Source organism: Felis catus, chromosome A1, assembly GCF_018350175.1.
Source record: "Felis catus isolate Fca126 chromosome A1, F.catus_Fca126_mat1.0, whole genome shotgun sequence".
Taxonomy (NCBI): Eukaryota; Metazoa; Chordata; class Mammalia; order Carnivora; family Felidae; genus Felis; species Felis catus.
In genome coordinates, this window is record NC_058368.1 from 7034669 (window position 1) to 7043022 (window position 8354).

Here is an 8354-nt window from a genome sequence, read left to right on the forward strand (position 1 = left end):
TGCTCTCTTGTTGCTGCTGTCTGCCTGTCGCCCGGAACCACCCGGCCCAAGGATGGCCACGACCCGGTTGTGAGGACGCTCAGATAGGGACCGGGAAGAGCTTCCACGCTCCGGAACGTCCTTACGTCACTCCAGTCAGGGTGGTTAGCTTGACATGTCATTCATTCATTCGTTCGTTCATTCATTCATTCCCCCAGCCCCTCCCCTCTTCATCACTCTCCATCCGCTCAGCGCTCACGGTCTACCAGGTGGCCGGCTGAGCCCCAGGGTGACACACAGAGATAGAACACAGCCCCTGTCTTCAAGCTGCTAACCGTCCAGAAAGGAGATAGACTTGTTTAAAGAAAAAAGTAAGAAATGCAGTTCCGCGGGCTAAGTTGTGGCCGGGCGGCGCCTGGGAGCTGGGCTGGGGCTTTTCCAGGGAGAAGAGCCTCAGCCGAATCTTCCAGGTGGACGGGGGGCTTCCCAGGGGGGAGGGCAGACCGGGCAGGAAGGGGGGCAATTCAGTCGGGGGGAGAGGCACGGACATGAAACCACTAATCCACTCATCCTTCTGGGAACCCGCCCCCCCCCCCCCCAGCTCCCAGTCTGGCCCACAATCCGAGACCCAACCCCCGGATTGTTTCCTGAAGGCTGGTTTGCACCCCGCCGCTCCCCGCGCCAACCCTTTCCTGGCTTAGGATGATTGGTGCCCAAGACTGTCTGTCACCTGAGACCCAGCCAGTGCTGGGCAGATTTCCTGCCACCCTCCCCCCCGCCCCCACCACCCCTGCCCAGCTAGCCTCTCCTTTAACCAGTGCAGGCCCCTGTAGACTCAGCCCAGGTGGGAAAGTCAAAGTTTCAGAGGCCGCAGACAGCAGTAAGGCGGGACATGGCAGAGGGGGTGACAGCAGCGTGCTCATGACAGCAGACTGCTGACCAAAGCCCTACCCCGGGAAGACTCAGCCTTGCCCAGGCGGGGCTCCCTCCCGACCGGCTCTTCCCTCCCATCCTTTCTCTATTCTTTCTTCAGCACTCACCTCCCGGGGAGACCTCCTAAAATACTTCAGGGAACAAAAACATCCAAAGGGAACACAGTTGTCCAAAACCAGAGTCACCTTGCGTTTTCCAAATCAGTCCTTCCTTATCATTTTCCTGTCTCCGGGGACGGCCCTGCTACCCCCCCTTCCAGGCACCGAGGTCTACACCATACATTCCTCCCGCCTTGCGTCCCCTCAACCCTGACACACACAGAGCATCACGCTGCGGATTATTGTAGTTGGGAGGGACTTTGGGTGTCTCCTAATCCACCCGCCCGCAGACCGGGAATCTCCTTGCGACATTCCTGGATCCTTCCTGCTTCTCCCCATTGTAGCCCCACACGAGGGGTCTCATGCCTGTTCCGAGTGCAGTTCTGTTATCTTCTTCAACTTCCTGCTTGCACATCCCTTAAGTATTTTTTAGGCGACCTTCCCATGACTGTGACCAAGCTGGTTACCTCATTTTACTTTTATGATCCTTGCTAAAGCATAATTTTAATTCGATTAAATCCTGCTCGGAAGGCATTCCTCAAGCCTTCTAAGACAGAAGCAATGTGACGTGACAATGACAGTGGTGAGCATGAATTCGGAGTGAGGCAGCCTGTGGTCAGATCCTGTCTCTACCCCTTACTGATGATGCAACCTCGGCCTTCTGTTTCCTCATCTGGGACCAGCGACCCCAATAACACTTACCACGCAGGGCTGTTATGAGGCTCAAGTCAGTTAATGCATGTAAAATCGTCAAGAACAGTACTAACAACCCGGTAACATTCAATAGATGTTTGTTTTGTTGTTGTTGTTGTTTAAAATTATGTGCTATGAAGGGGCACTTGGGTGGCTCGGTCGGTTGAGTGTCCGACTTGGGCTCAGGTCATGATCTCATGGTTTGTGAGTTCAAGCCCCACATCGGGCTCTGTGCTGACAGCTCAGAACCCGCTTTGGATCCTCTGTCCCCTTCTCTCTGCCCCTCCCCCAACTGTGCTCTCTCAAAAATAAATAAACATTTAGGTGACCCGGGTGGCTCAGTCGGTTGAGCATCTGACTGGGGCTCAGGTCATGATCTCACGGTCTGTGAGTTTGAGACTCAATCAGGTGCATTCCTGCCAGCAAAGAGCCCTGCTTTGGATCCTCTGTCCCCCTCTCTCTGCCCCTCCTTCTCTTAATTTCTCTCAAAAATAAATAAACAGTAAAAAATCTATACATGATGATTACTGAAACTGAGTAATACATGCATGTGGGGCTGTTAAATTACTTTAGAAAACTGTGCATGTTTGCAATTTTCCATAATGAAATTAGAAGTTAAAATGTAATATCATATACATATAATGGAATATTATTCAGCCTTTAAAAGGAAGTATCTCCTTTCCAGCATGGATGAGCCCGGACGACATGAACAAATTGAAAGGAGCCGGTCACCAAAAAACACTGTATGATTCCCCTTACACGAGGTACTGACAGGAGTCAAATTCATTGAGACGGAAGGTCGGAGGGTGGTTCCCAGGGGGCTCAGGGAAATGGAGAATTGTTGTTTAATGGGGACCGGGTTTCAGTTTTGCAAGATGAAAAGAGTTCTGGAGACCGGCGGTGGTGACGGTCGCACCACAGGCTGTGAACTGTGAGGTTAAAAATGGCTAAGACGGTAAACTTTGTATTACGTGTGTTTTACCACACGCCAAAATAAATTTAACCCTTAATTAACAAATCTAATCAACGGAATTAATTTATTAATTTGATGGATACCCCCCATCGATACCTGGGGATACAAAAATAAACAAGACGGCACCTGCCATCCCTGAACTCTCAGTAAATAGGGGAGAAACACGGGTAAATCAATGCAGCTCTATGAATGAGAGGTGGAGCCCAAGCCACGGCAGTAGGTCAGCAGAGAATGTGGTTAACAGCAGTGTGCGTGTGTGTGTGTGTGTGTGTGTGTGCACGCGTGCATGTGTCTGATGGGGGCGAATGTATCTCTTGTTCTGCACAAGGAGTGCATTAGCTGATTTATTAGCCTGCATTCAGTTTGTACCCAGAAAAAAAAAACACCCTGCTTTGTCCTTGTTTCCACATGGGGTAGTTGATTTACTGGGCTCTGGGGTCAGAGTGTCTGGGGTCAGATAGTGACTGTGGTTCTTGGAGCTTCAGATCCCTTATCTGTACTGGGGCCACTAACAGAACCTAACTGATGGAGTCATAAAGTTACAAAGAGGTAATGTTTGCAAAGCATCAACAACGTGCTGGGCATGTTAAGGGCTCCGGTGATGCCTGCTTCTTCTCTTCCACCTAAATGCTTCTTACAGAAAACTCTTCTCTGTCAAGGACTCTGTGCTCAAACCTCACACCTCTTTACCCCCCCTCCCCCACCTCCAAGAAGCGGGCTTCAGCAAGGCTTTCACCAGGGGGCCAGAAGGGCCGATTTCATTAACCTTCCCATTTTCGCATTCACTCCCACTCCTGGGGACACATGGCCGGTGTTGCTGGTGCCGAGGGGGCCTCCGGACACAAGGTGATATGAAAGGAGGAAAATCAAGGATTCATGTGCTTTTGGGAATGCAAGCTGGGGCAGCCGCTCTGGAAAACAGTATGGAGGTTCCCCCCAAAACTAAAAATAGAACCACCCTACGACCCAGCAATTGCACTACTAGGCATTTATCCAAGGGATACAGGTGTGCTGTTTCTTTTTTCTTTTCTTTTCTTTTCTTTTCTTTTCTTTTCTTTTCTTTTCTTTTCTTTTCTTTTCTTTGGCAGAGAGAGACAGAGCATGAACGTGGGAGGGGCCCAGAGTTGGGGAGACACGGAATTCAAAGCAAGCTCCAGGCTCTGAGCTGTCAGCACGGAGCCCTGATGTGGGGCTCGAACTCCTGAACTGAGAGATCATGACCTGAGCTGAAGTCGGACGCTTAACTGACTGAGCCACCCACGTGCCCCACAGGTGTGCTGTTTCGAAGGGACACAGGCACCCCAGTGTTTATAACAGCGCTATCGACAATAGCCAAAGTATGGAAAGAGCCCAAATGTCCATCGATGGATGAATGGATAAAGAAGATGTGGTATATATATACAATGGAGTATTACTCGGCAATCAAAAAGAATGAAATCTTGCCATTTGCAACTACGTGGATGGAACTGGAGGGTATTATGCTAAGTGAAATTAGTTGAAGACAAATATCATGTGACTTCACTCATATGAGGACTGTAAGACACAGAACAGATGAACATAAGGGAAGGGAAAGAAAAATAATATAAAAACAGGGAGGGGGACAAAACAGAAGAGACTCTTAAATTTGGAGAACAAACAGAGGGTTACTGGAGGGGTTGTGGGTGGGGGGATGGGCTAAATGGGGAAGGGGCATTAAGGAATGTACTCCTGAAATCATTGTTGCACGATATGCTAATTTGGATGTAAATTTTATTTTTATTTTTTTTTAATTTTTTTTCAACGTTTTTATTTATTTTTGGGACAGAGAGAGACAGAGCATGAACGGGGGAGGGGCAGAGAGAGAGGGAAACGCAGAATCGGAAACAGGCTCCAAGCCATCAGCCCAGAGCCTGACGCGGGGCTCGAACTCACGGACCGTGAGATCGTGACCTGGCTGAAGTCGGATGCTTAACCGACTGCGCCACCCAGGCGCCCCTGGATGTAAATTTTAAAAAAGAAAAAAGAAAATAATAAAAAGAATTCATGTGCTTTGAAAAGGCAAAAGCAAGCCTGTGTTAATATTTGAGAGGGATGTGTTTCAGCTTTCCCTCTGGGGAAAGGGAAGAAGATGCGGATTCCAGGCTCCATTTTCTTGGGCGGAGGACCATGCCCCGCTTTTGTGAGTCTACGCCGCCACCTGGTGGCGGCATGCTCACACAGCCATCCATCTTGTCCTAGCCCAGACCATCCCTGAATTTGCAAGAATCTGCCCATGATTACAAGACTAAACACAATATTGAATTTTCTTTCCCTGTAGGAAACCATTATCCCTGAAAAACTGTATTCATTCCTGTGCTTATGAGATTTTCATCTTGGGCGAAACGTTCTTTTCAGAAGGGGAAATTGCACTTGAACGCGTAAATCTGACGCCGTCTCCTACTCTTCCATATTATGCGGGGGTGGGGGGGGGTGCCCGTTTCTTTTTTATTTAAAAAATAAACCTTTTGGGATGATTCCTGCACGGGTATCCTTCATGCTTGAAGTCATTTCGTGCCCCACTGCAGGGGTGCTCTCCCACCTCACATCTGTGCACCTGCTGGTCTTCTGGGAATGGTCTCCGCCTTCCTGCCTGGCCTCTCAGGGTCATTCCGAGCTGCACCAAACCAGGGGACCCCTTGCAATGCTAAGATTGTCACAAAATATTTACTGTCCCTTATAACGTCAGGAAGTATCTTTGTCTAGGTATTTCCTGGGCGTCTCCCTCCTAACTGCAGTTAGAGCATCATCGACCTTTCCTATTTCCATGACGGGTCCTGTCCTCCGCTCCACAACCGTGGGTTGAGTGATTAGTTTTCTCTTTCACAGCCGGACTCCTCTGTCAGCTCCGCAGCCCTCCCTGCCATCTGCTGGCTCAGGGACCAGGGAGCGAGAGCAGTGACAAAACACGTGATCTCCTTCAAACTGTTGTTTTGCAGGAAGCAGTGAGAGCATGGAGTACGTGGGTTGGCTTATCTCTCGAGAGATCGCGAACTTCGCGGTTAAGTCACGGAGCAGATGGTTCTGGATCAGTGAATGAGGCTGGGTCTCGCTTCTGCTGGGAGGACATTCACATCCCTTCTCAATAGCCTTTTCCAAGCGTTATCAGCCATCACTGGGCCTTTCCTGTCTCTAATACGGAGGGTGAGTGTGTGTGTTCCTAACAAAATGCCCTTCCTCCCCTCACCCTACACAGAGGGCGTGGCTCGTCAGGGCGCGCGCGCGCACACACACACACACACACACACTTGTCTGAGAACTTGCTTCTAGTAACAGCGACCGCCAGCAGATGTCACCATTCCACAAGACATGAAGCGCCCGGACCCACTGGCAAACCTGGGGATGGGGGTGGGGAGGATGCTTGGGCGACGCTGATCCTGAGCAAGGACCTTTTGGGGGTCATTCGTTTCCCGGAGTTTGTCGAAAGAAATGAGTCCACATCTGGTCTGCTAACTTCCCGGGAGTCAGGATTCGTCGGTCAGTTAGCTTAGCAGGTTTTATTCTTATTTTCTTCTACTTTAATTTTATATTTGGATGTGCTTGCCTTTATTTTCTTTGCAATGGTCATACCGTTTTCTCTGGGGGCGGCCAGCCCTGACCGGTGCAGGGGGCTGACCTGGTTGCCGTCGGGGCTGGGACTTGCCTGGAGCCCACCCAGACGAGCTGCGTGGTCACAGGGTCCTCCCTGCCTGTAGGTCTGTAGGGCCCTCCCTGACGTCGCTGCTATCTGCGACTTGGTTAGACTCCCCTCTGCAGACAGAGGCGTCCTTGTCTCCAGTCATATGTGTTGTCTTATCCGAGGAACTGTTTCCTGTCTCTCATAGAGCTGTTCCTTCCTTGGGGCAAGTTCCCTGCAAGGGAGAGGAAGCTGGTTGCCCGGGTCAAGGCCTTGCTTAAGACCCTCATGGCTGGCAATTTGTCCGGCGTGTCTGACAACTTATGGAACATACACGTCATGATACAATGTCCTAGGGGAGATGTAGGTTCGGGTGCTGGTGGGTACTTCCGTGGGCCAGGGGACGGAGGGCAGATCCACATGTCTGTCCCCAACAACCCATGTGTTGAACCATCTCATAAGACCACCACCACCCCCACCGGCTATGTCCTGACTTCCCTCCCCTCCCCGAACCGTAGAACTGACATCTGGTTCCACCTACCTGTGCTGGGAGAGGAGTCCCTGCGGGCAGCTCTCTGGGAGCTGAGGTTTCTGGGTCCCTGACTCTTCTGCCCTGTCCTGGGAGGTCAGATCTTCATTCCCCTAAGAAGCTGCACACTGGGTGGGTGGTGGGGCCATTTAACGAAGTTCACCAAAAGTCCGAGGCACCGGGCGGCCTCGCCCCAGTGACCTTGCCATTGGGCTATGAGGGGTATGCCAGGATAGGCTTCCAAGGGACGGCCCCGGCTTTCCGGTGTGTCCACCCCTGTCATCTGTAATATGGGTGATGGTAGGTCTGAGACGAACTGCTTCCCCACCTCCCCTGCAGCAATAAATGGATGTAAGAGGACACATTTCCTAGAGACATTCACTAGGTTCTGGGCCCCTTCATGAGCCTTATAATGCTTCCAGGGTTAACTTTAAACAGACATCCCCAAAGACAATCCATTGTTAGGGTCTACAGCTCTCCAAGGTAGAGCAGCGAAAGTCTAATAGACCGTCACATCTGCTTAAGATCATGGAAGCATCGACATTTAAGAATGGACCACGTTTCTTATGGCTCCTGATAGAGCGAGGTAGCTCTGAGCCTGGAGGAAAGTCATTCCTGGCTCAGTCGCCTTTAAAAAGGGTCTCTGAGGGGCGCCTGGGTGGCTCAGTCGGTTGAGCGGCCGACTTCAGCTCAGGTCATGATCTCACGGTTTGTGAGTTCGAGCCCCGTGTCGGGCTCAGTGCTGACATCTCAGAGCCTGGAGCCTGTTTCAGAATCTGTGTCTCCCTCTCTCTGACCCTCCCCCGTTCATGCTCTGTCTCTCTCTGTCTCAAAAATAAATAAACGTTAAAAATTTTTAAATAAAAAGGGTCTCTGAGAGGCAGAGACGTCGAGAGGGTCCTTGAAGAAAGGGGCGGGACAATGTCTGACTTCCTTTGCGGATGAATATCATTGAGGGCCCTGCCAGCAGGTGTATTCCTTGCTCTCAGCCCAGCTTGCTACATTGCTTCCATTCGTGCACATCCTAGCCCTGCACCCGGCCCCACCACACATCCGATCGGACGGATGGCTTGAGGGGACCCAAGGCTCACCCCAAGGGCGCAGACATCTTCTGGAGGAGAGAAGCTTACAGAAAGAACGTCTGTATTCCTGACTCATGGACAATACATGTCCCTAGCCAGAGAAATGGATGGAAGAGAAAAGAAGGAAGGAGGGCAGGAGGAGGGAGAGGTGAGGGAGGGACGGAGGTAGGTGGGAGGGAGGAGAGCTAATTCTTTGCCGTCTCCCAGCTTAGAATGCTGTCCTCAGTAAGGAAGATCCTGTGCGTTTCATGTTGATTTCTACAATCTTGGAACTCACAAGGGCCCCTAGATAATCTAGGACAAGAAAGGAGACTGAATCCCTGAGGGGGGATGTGACATCTAAGGTCACCTACTTTACTTGGAAACTTACGACATAAAGTAACTTATTCGTGTTTTGTACTTTTAGCAAAAGCGTTACTTTCAGTAAAGCTGCCAT